This window comes from Lissotriton vulgaris, chromosome 2_1 (genome assembly GCF_964263255.1).
Source record: "Lissotriton vulgaris chromosome 2_1, aLisVul1.2, whole genome shotgun sequence".
Taxonomy (NCBI): Eukaryota; Metazoa; Chordata; class Amphibia; order Caudata; family Salamandridae; genus Lissotriton; species Lissotriton vulgaris.
The window spans coordinates 1,886,117,541-1,886,131,910 of record NC_141687.1 but is presented as its reverse complement, the minus strand read 5'-3'; positions in this window follow the sequence as shown (position 1 = coordinate 1,886,131,910).

The following is a 14,370-nucleotide window of genomic DNA, read 5'->3' as shown; positions in this document are numbered from 1 at the left end:
CAACCATTTAGGAGCCTACGCTCTTTCTTCACTTCTCTCCATCAAACACGGCATCCCTGCCTCTCACGCGGGTGCAGAGAAAGAAGGCGAAGAGAAAGTTGGCAATGTAATTCAAACAAAGGATGCTTGAAATCCATAAGCACAGCTACTCCGAGGCTTCTGGCAAATGGAATTCTAATTAGTATGCTGCTATTTTTCTTTTAGACAGATGAGGGATGCCCCCTATTGACTCTAGCAGGCACGCTGGTAAAAGAAAAAAAATTCGGGGGGGTGGGGGGAGGTGGAGGGGGCAGGTGGAGGCTAGCCAGCAAACACCGCAGATTGCAAATTATATCACAGACCCTGCCAAGCCCCAGCTCTTGGCATCAGATTTTTAATGACACTCCGGAAAAAAGGGAAAAGGAGTCCTCGGTTAACCGATGGAAAAACAGAGAAATAAATGAGGGATTTTTGACTGTGATAAGATCTTCGCGAAAATCAAATGACTGGAGGAAGATACATTGGGACTTTAAAGAATCCCTAGTAGATAGATGTTGAATGAAAATATACAGAAGCACATTTAGTGCTTGGTCCATTCCCAACACTTGTGCATGCTAAGGCGAGGGAGGCTGTCTTTCTAAAGCTGCAGTGTTTTTCTTCAAGAGATACCCTATGGAGGAGTAATGGCACAGGGACGGATTACAAATAAAAAGCCACCATTTTTTGCAGTTTGTGGTGATGGGCCCTATCCACTGTTGCCATGGCCATTATTTCAGGCGCAACAATGTCAAATCTGTCGTGATGCAGGTCAACCACTGGTCCAGCAGTTCAAGCAGCTGCTTCATCTTATAGTTAGCTGATTATTGAAGCCACGGTCGGATGAGGACAGAAAATAGGTATGTGCTTTAAAATAAAAGTGGACCACAGTAGCGAGTCAGACAGATAAAAAAGGCCCACATTTGCATATCGGGTAGTAAACACGAGGGCCCAGATCTATCATGATTTGACATCAGGGTTGGGTCATTTATTTAGAGCAACTCAACGCAATTTTTTTTGAGATTTTAAAAGCCATGCAATCCCATGGCATGGCTTTTCCTGGCTTTGTAAAGTATAAAAGGTAATGCAAAGCAGTGCTGCCTAGCGTTACATTGTGTCAAGTTGGTGTTACACGAGTGGGGTTTGGGTGTTAATGTGTATTATCCCATGAATTTTGATGCAAACCCATATTTACAAAGAGCTGTAGACAAGGGTTTGTGCCAAAATGAGGGTCATGCTTATACTGGTATGACAAGGAATGATATATTTATTTCTCCTTGGTATTTCCTCTTGGCAAGTGCACTGGATTCTGCAGCACACACAACAAGAGGAAATAGCCTCAAAGGGTAGTTTTTGTGCATATCTTTGTAATGTGGTGCATTTCTGATGTCTCCATTTCATGCATCACAGTGCTGGCAAGTTGCCTTGCTGCGTTGCATTGCATGAAATGTTAGTAAATCTGCCCCATCATGCAGTTCTGCTCTTTCTAGTTGACGCAATACAGTGCAGACACTTTGAACGCTGGGTCAGGTTGCCCCTCGGGAGCATTATGCATTAGATTCAATTGGTTGAAAGGAACTAGACAACTGCATGAGTGCTGTGTCCCATACTTGCCTTCGAGAAATCTGTGGTCTAGAACTCTTGGCCTGTTACACATTCTGTATTCATACTGAACAAATACATGTGCAAATCCCTCAAAGGGCAAGATCTCTGCAGTAGCAGCTGTTAATGGGCAGTAGAGATGGGGCAGGGGAAGAGGATGGTAAAAAAAACAAGATAACCTGCTGGCCGGCTGTGGCCTCTTTTCCGTCCTCTCCTCGGACTTCTCCTTCTGTGAGCCAAAAGCACACAGGCTCCCAGACTCCCCTAGCCAATCTTGATGCTGCTGTCACCAGCGTGCCAGCGACACCATGATCGGTTCTCAGACAGGGAGCGGGAGCCTGTGCATGTTCTCCACCAAGGCTGTGCAATACAGCCGGGTGGAGAACATCCTAATTGTGCATGACTGTTTTGCCGGCACAAGATGGCCCTCCAAATCGTCATGTGCACTTAAGCACACTCACCACTCCTCCACCTGCTGGCTGTGATGACAGCCAATCCCCGCCCTGCCCCAAAACTGGCTTCAACAGGGTATAATTAAATGATAATAACATTGTGTTATCATTTTATATTTCCTTTTCTGCACGGCTGAAAAGCAATGGGTCAATCCTCCTCCACCTTAGAGTAGGAGCTTCCCCATGAACTCTGAAATGTGAATCCTTCTCTAAAAGCAAAGCACGACTAAAAAGGACCAGAAGACATCTCCGCAAGCCTTGGAGATAGTTAATATTCCTGTGCCTTCTTCTGCCAGCAGGAATAAACACCCGCTAAACTGAAGTCATCCTTCTTTCCTTCTTGCTTCAAACTGAGACAACTGCTACATCTGTTAAGAGGGTAAACATTTATCTGTGTAACAAATACAAAACAAATACAAAACACATTCATTAGTAAGCACTATTTCGAACTAATCTGAGACAAAATCCTAAATTTACTACTTTTGGTATTCACAGAAGGCATTTAGTAGTAGTAACGTTAGAACCCCTAACTTTACTACTACTACTAAATGCCTTTTGTGCATACCGAAAGTCGTAAAGTTAGGATTTTGTCTCAGTTTAGTATTAGTAAAGATAGGAGTCCTAACTTTACTACTACTAAATGCCTTCTGTGAATACCAAAAGTAGTAAGTTTAGGATTTTGTCTCAGATTAGTACTGTGAATCGGCCCCATGGTCTCTAGTTGGCAGTGGTTTGCACCTTGTCCAAGCAGGGACTCTCACACTAGTCAGGGTAAGGGAGTCACAGAGCTAAGATAACCTCTGATCACCTCATTGGTAGCTTGAAAAGCAATGTATAAAGCATGTGTACATACACACACAGTAACACAGTGAAACCACTACAAAATGACTCCACACCAGTTTAGAAAAAAATAACCCATATTTATTTGAATAAGAAAAGACCAAAATGGCAAAAATCCAATATGCACAAATAAAGATATTCTTTTTCAAAGTTTAAATAAGTTCTTTCCATAGAAATCTATGGATCTATTTCTTTTTAGCACAAAGTACCCTGAATGCATCAAAATTTCAGCCATTACAAGAGGACGATCTTTGATATTTGGCCTTGGCTTGGTACACAATTTTGTAATATTGACACAGTCATGTTCTGGCTCATCATTATCATAATTGTCTTCATTGTTGTCTGAGACCAGTAGCAACATTGCAGGATTCAGAGAATTGCACCTTCTGATTGTGATCTCTTCTGGATCTTTCCTGGTGGGTAGCTTTTGTCAAGTGCTGAGTTCTGGTGCGAGTCAGCACAATTGCAACCGAATAAGGGACCAATGCAATGAGAAAATGTCCCGTTACAATTCCTTCACTGTGCTCAATTGCAATGCAAGCAGCTGCAACTGACTTCAGACAACTGGGTAGAGCTACAGCTAGTGGATCCAATACATCAGAAAAGTAAGCAATCAGGTCTCATCACCTTCATGTTTTTGAGTCAGACTAGTGAGTGATCACGCACTCTTCTCCAGGAAATAAAGGTAGAAATGTTTTGATCATAATCAGGCATTCTGAAGGTAGGTGCACTACACAAATTTCTCCTAATTATCTGAAGGCTTTCATGAATTTGTCATCAAATTTGACCAGATCCTAGATATCACTGCGAGTTAGCCTTATTAAAGGCTTCACAGTCAGGAAAAAGTTTTGAATCCACTGACAGTAGTAGCCAACTATTCCTCAGTACATCCTTACCTCTCCCTTTGTGGTTGGAGGATTCATCCTCAGGATTGCAGAAATTTGTTCCTTTGAGACTTTCCTTGCTCCTTTTTCAATGTGATTACCAAGATAAATCACTTAAAAAAATACAATTCAGCACTATCATTGTGAATTTGCTTCTGTTGAAAATTGAGGAGAATCATTATTCAGAATCAATGAATTCTGTTGGTACCCTGGATTATATTGCATCTTGTTACTTATATTTTGCTACAACACTGGAGCTACAGGAATATATTCGTTAGGAATTTCCATTGATTTTGCACATTCTACATAGGAGTCAGTGGGCCTGCAACACTGTTTGGCATCTGCATCTGAGATTTATTTCGCCACATCTCTGGAACAAAATCATACTGGATTCGATTTGGATTCTGCCTACATTCGTGTTTCTAATACCCGATTTTACTGCAGTAATGACAAGCAGTGTTTTTCGTCAGCAAAATAATATTTGCATGCACTTCAGAATTATTCACATTTGTTCTACTACGACCCTTTGTCTGAACCATCTGATTTCTCATTTTGAGTCCTTGCATTACTTGCATCCCATTAATTGCAATGTTTACAGGTGGCACAAAACCTGAACCAGAACCCATCATTTGATTTCTGTTGCTTCCCTGAATCTTCTTTGTCTGTGCAATCATCAACTTTTCTTTAATCATTTTCTGCTTTGCATCAAAATAATCACTACAGTACTTAGAACACTTCAATATCTTATCAATACTCTTGGTTTGCCAGCAGATTACATGCTGCTGAATATGAGAAACTAACGTGAACCCAAAAGGGAAGCTGATAGAATTCCACTAACACCTTCTTACTTAAGATCTTCAACTCTACTGTACTTGCTATAAATCTGCATACGTCTGTGCTCTGACTCTTTCAGGTCTTGTGTAGGCCTCATGATTTTTGCCCAGTTCACTACCTACTCTGGTACCTTTTTTTAAATGTGCTATCACCAATTTATATTAGTCAACAGCCACCCCAGCTGGAGCATTATTAGGTGCAACTCTAGCAGGAGCATCCGTCAGTCAACCAACTGCAGGCTTACACTCTGTCAATAAAGCACATTGTACACCAATCTCAAATTGAATATCCAAATCAATCCAAAGCATTTTAGAAATTGTCACCTATCAATAAAAGTCTTTGTACCATTTTCAGGTTTCTCTTTCAATTTTGAGACGTTCCTCATAAAGGCATAAGGATCCCCCCACAGTAACTTTCTTTTCCAACTCTCTCTGTACTTCTTCAAGTCTCTGTAGTATTTACTTTCTCAACTAACTCCCAAATGTGAGCTCACAAAGTCACTAAGCCCATTCTTTCTTTTTTTTTATTTAGTAAATTTTATTGATTAAAAATATAAGTGGAATATACATTTGGCAGTTCTTATATACAGTACATTTGTGAATGCGCGCTTTTTCTTGGCTTCCCCCAGGTGAGAGGGGGGGAGAGAGAAAGAGAAAGAGAAGGGGGGGGGGTTACTGGGTTTTCTTCAGGTGCTCGTCGAGTGGGCCCCACATATGTACTTTGGGGTTGTGCTCCTTAGAGAAATTGCCCGTGATGTTGTCTGCTCCTCTCAGGAAGGTGACCCAATTAATCCATGTTTTAAAATTTGCTTTGGCAGTGTTCTTCCAGTTCGTCAGGATTATTTTTAGGGCAGCTGTGAGGAGCAGGTCTAGTAGGTCTCTCTCTTCTCTGCTGTTTAGGTTTGCGGTCAAGTGTTCTGTTGCAAGGCTTACAAAGCTGATTGTTAGGTCTGCTTTGAGCATGTCGTTTAGGAATGCGTTGATCTGCGTCCAGAACTTCTTGACTTTCACGCATTTGAAGATGAGGTGCTCGAGGGTGCCTTCCTCCTTTTGGCAGTTCCAGCAGTTGCCCGAATCTGCAATGCCGACCTTGTGGAGCTTGGAAGGGGTCCAGTAGGCCCTATGGAGGAGCCAGAATTTGGTTTGTGCTAGTTGTGGGGTGACTTTGTTTGTTGTTGCTAAGCCCCACATTTTTGCCCGTTCTTTTCATTTAGCTGCCTGCCCAGGAGTGTTTCCCATGTGTTTGTTATTTTCTTGTTTTGCGACAGTGTGGAGGGGCTCAGGAGCTTGTAGATCTTTGCAGTTTGGTGGCCCGCTGAGTTGAGGGGTTGCATGTACTTGATGATGCCTGGTTCTTCTCTGTGTAGGTTTGCTCTGGTTATGGCCGTCTTGATCTTGAGGAAGTTGTAGAGCTCTTGGTTTGGGAGACCATGCAGTTGCTGTATGTTCTGAAATGTCAGCGGCTTCTGCTTAGTTTCCATCTGTTTTGGGAGACTGATTCCTTTCTCGATCCATATCTCTCAAATCAATGTTTTATTTCTCTGTAAATTTTTCATCCTGGTAATATCAGCCTAATTTTTCATCAACAAACTCCTCTCATTTTTTTATGTATTTCGTTTGCACACTTTGCTGCTTCTCTGATAGGGTATCACATTTCATCTACATTCTATAGCATTAGTCTATTTAAACCAACTAGTCCCAGTAAAAACTCACCAAATTCAATCTTTAAAAATCTAATATTAATCTCTTTCTTTTTAGGAAGTACAGTAAGCTCAGGAGAGTCAGGTGCAGCAAATATACACAATAGGAACAGTAGCACTGGTATTTGAATCATCAGTAGAAACAGTAGAAACCCTTCTATTACTATTAAGTATAGCCCTCAATGAATGCACAGGTGGAGCACTTGCACTCGCTGTTGAATTCACACTTGTCACTGCAAACATCGTTGTGTGCTCATTCTTGGTTCACCTGATGCACCCATGTCAGGTACTAGGGTAGATATCATGTGTGCCTGTGTACACAGGGGAGGTCTAAATTAGAATTCAAATGTACATTTAGAAAATTTACCTCCTTGTCTAAATCACTTTCTTTGTTTAATTTCTCTCTGCCACCCTCATCACCTTATATTGTGTCTGTTTCATTAATTGGTGTAGGAAAAAATCGTACTTCTTCTACCTTATCCTCTCTCCAAACTCTATCCTGATTTCCCAATTATTTGTTAGCCATCGCTCAGTGAGACCTTATACTGTTTCTTCATTTTCTTTCTCTCTTTCTCTGAGGTGTTTCAATCCCATTTAGAACATTGGAATGTTGGGAGCTCCATTGAAAACAAAGGAGTGCTCCAGGCTTATAATGGCTGGTATAAGCCTGGAGCTCCAACATTCCAATGTTTCTTTGTTCACAGCTCTGGCTGTGAAGAAAGGCTTCAAGGAGCCTGAGAGGATTCCAATCCCCTCACGCTCCTATAAGACGTTGTTATTTTTTGTTAGAACATTCTACCCTCTAGTGGCAGAATGTTCTAATAGCCTTATAGCCCTTTGTAGCTGGGCTATACCGCTATTAGAACATTGGAATGTTGGGAGCTCCATTGAAAACAATGGAGTGCTCTGGACTTATAATGGCTGGTATAAGCCTGGAGCTCCAACATTCCAATGTTTCTTTGTTCACTGCTCTGGCTCTGAACAAAGGCTTCAGGGAACCCTGAGGAGATTCCATTTCCCTCAAGCTTTCAAAAGGGTTTATTTTTTTTGTTAGAACATTCTGTCCTCTAGTGACAGAATGTTCTAATAGCCTTATAGCCCTTCGTAGATGGGCTATACCGCTATTAAAGTCCCTCTCCCTTGTTAAAGGCCCTCGCCTTCGGCTCGGGGCCTTTAACGCTGGAGAGGGCCTTTAATAGCCGGTATGGCCCTCTACGACGGGCTATAAGGCTATATTAAAGTCCCTCTCCCTTGTTAAAGGCCCTCGCCTTCAGCTCGGGCCTTTAACGCTGGAGAGGGCCTCTACGGCGGGCTATGAGGCTACATTATGCAATGCCTCAGATTGTGTAGTTCTATTTAGTGGCTTACTCTCATGCATTGTCTGTCTTAGAAAATATATCTTCTTAATGTTAAAAGTACCCTGTAAAGGACACTATAAGTCCTTGTCACCTGAGGTATATTCATGCCAATAATGAATCCAGGTATACTTATGGAGCTCAACATCAGTCAACATTTCATATGCAGATCAGCCCTCTGGAAGAATCTTCTGTACCTTTGCAGCAGGTCACTGTGATTGTCAGGGTTTTCATTACAGCATGACTTGATTTGATTTGACTTGATTTATGATTCATAATGGGCCTGAATCACCCCCCAAGGGGTATCTCCGCACTAGCTAACTGCTTATGTTGGCCAGAGAAAATGAACATATTAAATAGTGTAGTCTTCAGAAACCTACGGAACTGCAGGTGATCGGAGCACTCTCGCTAATGGATAGGTAATTGATTCCAGAAGGTGTGGGCTAAGTAGAAGAAAGCTTTACCACCTTTCCGAGATTTTTTTTTACAGCATGGGACCACAAGTAGAGATTTGGTCCCTGAGCATAAAGCCCTAGAAAGGCTGCTATTTTGTGAGTTTCTCTGCCAAATATCTGGGGCCTTTACCGTTTAGAGATTAGTGCACAATGGAACAGATTGTGAAACGGATCTGCTTTCGCACTGGCAGCCAATGCAATCTCTGCAAAAGGGGAAGGGATTGCATAAGGGAGGTGGTGTTGGAGACCAGTCGGGCCATTAATTCTAATGGGGTGGCCCAGTGACCCTCAGAACCTGGGTTCTAAGCTTTATACAAAAACAATGGTTCTGTTGGGAAGCACAGCAATTTCTTTGTGAAGTTCAATTATTTGCAACACTTTTTATATATTGCACAATATTATTCTTGGAAATACTCTTTGAAGCATTGATAAAGGAAAGAAAAACCCTTTTATGGAAAGGAGAAACACACACCAAAGTTTTAACTTTTGCACGAATTTTCTTATTTTGAATATCAAGCACCTTGCAAAATGCACCAACTTTTGTGGACGAGGCCAAAAACATCTACAGTTCTTGGATTTCGTTGAATCCGATTACCTAGGCAACCAATAATAAATCAAAACTTCTTTTATGCAAATCACACACATGACAAATACATCTTAAATCACAGTAATCAAACCACCAATTGAACCAAGAATCAACAATGCAAAACCAAAAACATCACATGCAGCATAACAATCCATCACTCAAGACAAACTGCACTCTGCACTCTCAATTATAAATTCCAAATTGCATCTCTAGCATGCCAAACACTATCAATCTTAAGAATCAATCCTCCCTATTGATACTTACAATCCTCTTTGCTCAGGAACGGCAATTCCACTGTAAGTCAGTCAGCAACAATATCCACTAAGAAAACTCACAGGTGAAAATTCACAGTGACAGAAGCCACTTGGGAGCAAAAAGTAATCCCTCAAACATATAAGAGCTGCTCTTATTGTGCAACTATCCTCTACTTCCAACAATTCGTGTGGCAGGAAACCACTACATTCTTACATCCTAAAAAGACACCTCAACCATATGCTCGTAGATGATTGGGTCGTGGATCATATGAAACCACAATTTAACAAGGCAATGTGTCTCAAGATAAGGCACAACGCTACACATCAAAAATACACCAAATTAAGTAAGAACATACTCAGTAAGTCACTTATTGGACAGATTTAAAACATTTAGAAAGGTTTATTACAAAAACGTTAAGGGCACAATACAGAAATTGTAAAGGGCAGATGCATAAAGTCGTTGCCATAAAGGGTCTCAGCAATAGGACACTACAGTATTATGGGTAAAATCTAAAATATTCCCAGTCCCAATAAGTGGTAAAAGCAGAAAGAAATCAGACAGTGTCCTTTGTACCAACTGAAAGTCATCTAGCTGAACCCCAAATATGAGGGTTTAATAGGAAATCCCCTCCTTTCCTAACATTGAAAGTGTAGATTCATCATGGTGTGAGCAAAAGAATAATAAAAAAAAATCAGCACAGTAAATGAGAGCGCCATACCACCTTTCCACCTAAGCACTATTCCACTACATGAATGGTGATTCAACCCACTCAATGCTAATATCATCCAGAGATGGCAGAACAAATGGAAAGGGGCGACCACTCGGTCCCCCCGAACGTATGGCAGAGTACCTCGATCCCCCCGGGAAGCCATTTTGGGCGGGAGGCGCATCTCGGCTGGTATGCCCGAAGCGGCGTAGCCGGGGCGCGCTCTTTCCCGCCCTGGAGTGGGCTGGCCTAGACACTGACGCGGCTGGCCACGCCCTCGGGGCAGGCAGGGGCGGGTTTACGCCCGCCCTGAAGACTGATAAAAAGGGACGCAAGACCGGAAGACATCCTCTTGTTCCTGTGCTCTGAAGCTGCACCTCCTCGCTGCACGTGAGCTCGAGACGGAACGAAGAGCCAATTTTGAGCGTTTTGATCTTTCTTTTTTGTCTTCTAGATACTTGGTCGGAAAGATGCCCAAAAAAGGCGCGAAGAGAATGACGACGGAACAGATGGTTCGGGTCCTCATGAAGGAGATGTCCGAACTGAAGAAACGGGTGGTGGAGCGAGATGGGGAGGGGGGATCGGGGCGTCCATCGGCTGGAGCAGCTCCTGGAGGGAAAGCCAAGAGGCCTAGAAGGGGACCAGCCGGGGGAGACGTCCCGGTTCCCTGTACCCCGCTCGAGGCGCCAACCCCGGTACCGGTGGAGGGGAATCCGATTCCCGTCGTGGTCACCCCGACATCCACTGAGGATATGCCTCCCGAGTTGGCGGCACAGCTAGCAGCGTGGTTGGGCGACGGTAGCGAGGGCGCCACGGCTGCCGAGGCACAAGTACTGATGAAACAGTTGCGCGAGAAGCGAGATGCAGCCAAGGTGCCCGCGCCGGCTGCAGTGATAGACAAGCCGCAGGCCCCGGTTGCGACCACAGAAGCAGCGTCCGGTGCAGGTAAGCGGCCATTGCCGATCGCGAGGGATGAGTCAGCACCCTCTCGTAGAGAAAAATTGGGGCAACATGTTCCTTTGGCAGTAAAGGAAAAGATTTGGGCAGGGGAGTATGTGAACATTTTCTCCTTGCTTGTCGATCATTATGAGGTGGAGCATGTTAAGGGTCAGAAGGATCTGATGCATCCGAGTGTTTGGCGCGCAAAAATGGCCGCCTTTAAAGTGAATGAGAATATTGGCAATTGGGGCAATGCATGGGGAATTTTTACGTCGATCCTAGGGGAACGTAGGCCCGAATTGCTTTCTGAGTTACCGATCTATCAGTCACGAATCATGGGGTACTCGACGTCTCACCAGGGTAACCATTGGTTCTGTTATGATAATCTCTTCAGGAAGGCGAAGGAGCATAACAAAAGTTTAACCTGGGACTGTTATGATTCTTTGACATGGGATAAAATGAAAGAGTCAGGAATGTTGAAAATGCCGTTGGTGGGGAGCAATGTTGGCGAGTCCTCCCGCCAATATGCGGGGACGCCCTTTCGGTCAGGTACGAGTACCGACGAGTACTCGAGACCTGCCAGTAATACAGGGAAAAGGGGTTTCTGCTTCAATTTCAACAAAGGTAAATGTACTAGGCCCCAGGGATCGTGTAAATTCAAGCACGAATGTAGTGGTTGCGGTTCGTCCCATCCTGAGTCCTCGTGCAGAGCCAGAACGGGTGAGAATGGGGGTAGGGGAGGCGCCAAACAGGTCTAATATAGTCCGAGGGGCGCCTTTACCAACCCCGATTGAAACCTTGGCGATGATTCCCTGGCTCAGTGAATACCCAGATCGTACTTCTGCTGGATTGCTGCGAAACGGTTTTTCATATGGTTTCCGCATTCCGGTGGGGGACTTTCAGGGTGTCGGGACGTGCAAAAATCAACTTTCCGTCCTGCAGCATACGACTGTAGTGCAGGATAAGATCCGGAAAGAGGTTATCCGAGGTCGTGTCGCCGGCCCGTTTAGTGTACCTCCGGTACAGAATTTTGTTTGTTCTCCTTTAGGGGTGGTCCCCAAGAAGGACCCGGGTGAGTTTCGATTGATTCATAATTTGTCAGCTCCACGTGGTCTTTCTGTAAACGATGCAATAGACCCAGAAGTGTGTTCGGTGCGGTACGCATCTTTCGATGAGGCCGTAGCCATTTTGAGTCGCCTGGGGCCCGGGGCGCTGATGGCGAAGTCAGATATCGAGTCAGCGTTCCGGTTGCTCCCGGTACACCCGGACGATCAGCGTCTCCTAGGTTTTGTCTTTCAGGGTTATTATTACATGGATAAGTGTATGCCGATGGGGTGCTCTATATCTTGTGCCTATTTCGAGAAATTCAGTAGTTTTCTACAATGGGTCTTCACAAAGAAGACGGGTTTCCAACATGTAATGCATTACCTTGATGATTTTCTGTTCCTTGGGGCAGCCGGGGATCTCGAATGTGGCCGGGCCTTGGCCGAATTTTGTGTATTAATGAAACAGTTTGGTGTGCCATTGGCACCGGGTAAGACGGTGGGTCCTGCGACTTGCCTCGAGTTTCTGGGGATCGAGTTAGACTCCAGAGAAGGTTGTTTTCGTTTGCCAGCTGACAAAGTGTTGAAGTTCAGGGCAACCCTGCAAGAGTGTCTACATGGATCTAAAGTTACGCTGCATCAGTTACAGCAGTTGGTGGGACAGTTGAATTTTGCCCTTAGAGTTATACCGATGGCCCGCCCCTTTTCTCGTTCAATTGCCCAAGCTATGGTCGGCCTAAAGGAGTGCCATCACCGCACGAGACTATCGGCTGAGGTCCGCCAGGACGTGCGTATTTGGTTAGCATTTCTGGCGGACTTTAATGGTCGAGTCATATGGAACAAACCAGCCGTATCCTCTGAAGAGCTGGGGCTATGGACAGATTCAGCAGGTAGCATAGGTTTTGGTGCCATCTTCGGCACAAAATGGTCGGCACAAAGGTGGCCGACATGGTGGCATGACAATGGTCTGACAAGTAATATTGCTTTCCTGGAACTTTTTCCCATTTTGGTGGCTTTGAGAACCTGGCCAGAAGGGGTCAAGGATCACTCTGTGATATTTTGGTCTGACAATATGACTGTGGTCGAGTGCATCAATAGTCAGGCAGCACGATGTAAACTGATTTTAAGACTGCTCAAAGAGATTGTTTTACTGTGTATGCAACTGAATGTGCTGTTCAGAGCAAAACATGTCCCAGGGGTACAGAATCAGGCGGCTGATGCACTGTCTCGTTTTCATATGCAGGCTTTCTCGGGCTTCCTTCCCTCAGCGGACCCAGAGCCGGCACCCTTCCCCGAAGCTCTCTGGTCTCTCGGTGCCCCGAACTTCGTCACCTCGTGGGAGAGAGTCTAGCAACACGGACGAGGAAGGCATATGAAGGGGCGTTTAGGTCCTATTTAGCCTTTCTGGGGACTGATAGAGAGAGACTTTGGGGCCACGAGGAATGGGTAGTGAATTTCCTGATGTCCTTACGTAGGGCTGGGAAATCTGTGGCTACGGCTCAGAGGCATCGTGCTGCTATTTCCTTTGTTGCCAGGGCTCATAGTATCCAAGACCCGACAGCGTCTTTCGTTGTACAGAAAGCGCTGCGTGGGTGGCAACGCCTTGAGGGTCGCAGAGTAGATGAGAGGCGCCCGATAGGTTTGGATAGGTTGGCCCAGTTGTTGGCTACACTCCCTGCCACATGTTCATCTCCGTTTGAGGCGGTGTTGTTCCGAGCCGCTTTTACGCTAGCATTTCACGGGGCGATGCGAGTAAGCGAACTGGTGGCAAGGAACAAACAGGATGTGGCGGGGGGTTTGTGCCAAGAACACGTTCAGATCAGAGGAGAGGCAATGACGGTCTCCTTTGTCAGGTCCAAGACCGATCAAGATGGGATGGGTGACTCCATAATCATACGCAGGATTCCCGGGTCCTCCATATGCCCGGTAAAGTGTTTAGAAGATTACCTAGCACGAAGGGTGGCAGTATGGGGGGGGACCTTGGTGAGACACGCGGACGCCACCCCACTGACGAAGTTTCAGTTTCAGGGGGTGCTTGCGATGTCAATTGCCGCTGCGGGCTTGAACCCGGGCGAGTTTGGGACCCATTCCTTTCGGATAGGGGCTGCTACAGAAGCTACAGCCAGGGGTCTTAATGTTGAACAAGTGAAACGAGTGGGGCGTTGGTCCTCCAATTGTTATAAGAGGTATGTGCGGTTACACATGTTGTAAAGCTGTAATGATGTACTCACGCCTCTTGTTTTTGTTTGGTTTTCAGTTGCGCAAGCCTACGAGGCGGGGCGGACTTTGCACTCGACCCAACACCGGGCCAGCGGTCAGACATCACCGGCTGTGAAAAAGGAGGTGTGGGTCGTGGGCCACTCATACGTGAGGCGTGCCGCGGACGTATTCAAAGCAGGTGACATGATTCACGTAGCTAGGGAATACGGGTACAGGGTGTCCTTCTACGGAAGAGGCGGTCTCTGTATTGACCAGTTTCAAGCATATTTTGAGGATTTGTTAGGGCGGACGAGGTCACCGCCGTCTATAGTCATAGTGCATTTAGGGGGCAATGATTTGGTCACCACCGGTAGACGACTTCTCCTGGAGGCAATGCTTTCCACTGTAAGTTGGTTGGCGAGGAGAGTTCCGGGGTGCACAATTGCGTGGTCCCATATGATCCCACGAAAGGTGTGGCGGGGGGCTATTTCTATTCCTGCTTTGAA